Source organism: Bison bison, unplaced genomic scaffold (assembly GCF_000754665.1).
Source record: "Bison bison bison isolate TAMUID 2011002044 unplaced genomic scaffold, Bison_UMD1.0 scf7180017851863, whole genome shotgun sequence".
Classification (NCBI taxonomy): Eukaryota; Metazoa; Chordata; class Mammalia; order Artiodactyla; family Bovidae; genus Bison; species Bison bison.
This window is the reverse complement of record NW_011482436.1, coordinates 13335-15497: the sequence shown is the minus strand read 5'-3', so window position 1 is coordinate 15497 and position 2163 is coordinate 13335.

The following is a 2163-nucleotide window of genomic DNA, read 5'->3' as shown; positions in this document are numbered from 1 at the left end:
GGTCACACAGAGTCAGACAGGACTGAAGCGACTTAGCAGCAGCAGCAGCAGACCCCATCCCCAGGAAAGCCACCGCTAACCCCTATCTGGAGTTATGATCCACTTTGAGAAAGAGAGAGCTAATTGAAAAACTCTACCTAAAGTGGCAGATTCATAATTGATTAAATATTCTTAATCCTCATTTTGGGGATCTTTTGTAAAGGTATGGATACTATTAATGAGGAAAGACAAGAATTTAACTAAAATAGTTTCTAAAGTAGCCACACATGCAGCCTTTTCATTGGTATGTGCATATTTCTCTATTTCTCTTCACATTGGAATAAGAGCAGGCACTCTTAATTCTTCTAGAATTTGAGTTTTTAACATAATGAAAGCTTTACATTGCATTAGTTCAACTGCAAATTTATGCCTGTATGCAGACACTATTTGTAATTCCTAGTGTTAAAAATAAAAGTATCTGAGACTGAATAATATTTTATTTATTATTTTAGTCTATTAGTTAACTTTTTTAGGCAAACATTAATCCCAATGAAGAAAGCAATCATTTTTTCATACAAGGTCAAGCCTTTTAAAGCCACTTTTAAAATTTATGCCTAATTTGAAATCCACAGTCCTGGACCAGTAAAAGAAGAGGGGAAAAAAGAGATTTTTGATATGTGAATATAATTGCATGAACAACTTTTCCACCTCTCTCTGTAGAACCCTGTTACCCCCATACCACCCAGAATCTCTAACTTTTAATATATTGTGTGTGCCTGCAAATATCATTTGTCTGTCTGCTGCAAAATTGAAGGTGTATTTTTATAGACAAAGTGGAAACCTCTGAAAATGTATACCAAATGTCTTGTTTTATAGATTAATTCGGGGAAAAATTGCATCTGTGGTTTATGTTCCAGCTAATATCATGTTTAGGTTTCAAATTATGACAGTTTAATACCAAAATTGATTTCAGCATAATACAAAATTTCTAATTATCACTGATAGAATAATTACTTTGAGTCAACCCTTATAATCTCATTTTTTTCCTGTAAACTTAGAATTTGGCCATATGATGGTCATAGTAACTTTTTCTGCCGTGTATAGATCACACTTGTTTTGCTCAAAGAACAGCAGGAAGTGGTGAATTGTTTCTATAAAACAAATATTGAGACAGGAATAGAGTGCATCTGGAGGTAACAGAGTATATAATTCAAGTTACAGTAGTATTTATCATAAAAAAATTTACCAGCATGTGTAAACTTAATTTTAAAACCTATTCTAGTAACTCTTAAATTTATTATCTTATTATTCATTATGTTGATTGACTTATTTTCTTGAACTACTCAGAAAATACCCAATTTTTTTCTTTCTTCTATGACTACTTTTTCAAGCTCTTTTCCTTTGGAGGGGACTAATTAGCAGTTGAGTATTTTTGAGTCCTTTAAGAGACTTGTTTTCTTTTCAGTGATATTGGCAGCAGTGAATGCTGAAATGACAGAGTACACTGTGGACATTAATTTCTCACTCACTGACTTTTTTCTTATATCCTCAGGATAGAGCACATCAAGTTAATGAAGTATTTTTGTGCCAGTTGTTTTTAGATTAAAGAAACAAATTTGAGTTTTCTTTGTTATATAATATTCATTTGTGAAACCTGCTATGGATGTTTCCAGAGAAAATAACATGTATCTGCTGAACTATATAAATCTTACAAAGTTTTGAGGTTACAAGTTAAAACTGTTCCTTCTCTGACTTTCCATTATGCATCTCTACCCCCATAAATTGTGTATAAAATGAAATAAGCTTTAACATTTTTAAGCTACTCTTTGATTCTTTCTACCCTCTATACTAATCTAGGAAGAAACCATTGTAGTCAAATGTTAGAAGTAGATGGAGAAGTGCCTTGTCGTCTTTGAATAAAGATAACATTTTATGTTGAAGGAAGCAGAACAAATGAATTGGTAAATCATTACATTAAAACCATCCTTTTCAGCTAAGTATAATATAAGAATATTTTACTAGTATATTGTATTTCTTCTATTTCTTATTTAAAGCCTATTTCCTGGGTTTTCCCCAATCATGAGATATATTAGTGACAAAATATTACAGAAGTATCAGGCACTTATAAAACTAGTATAACTCTAATGCTAGTAAACATGTAATTTAACATGGTCCTGTAATAGC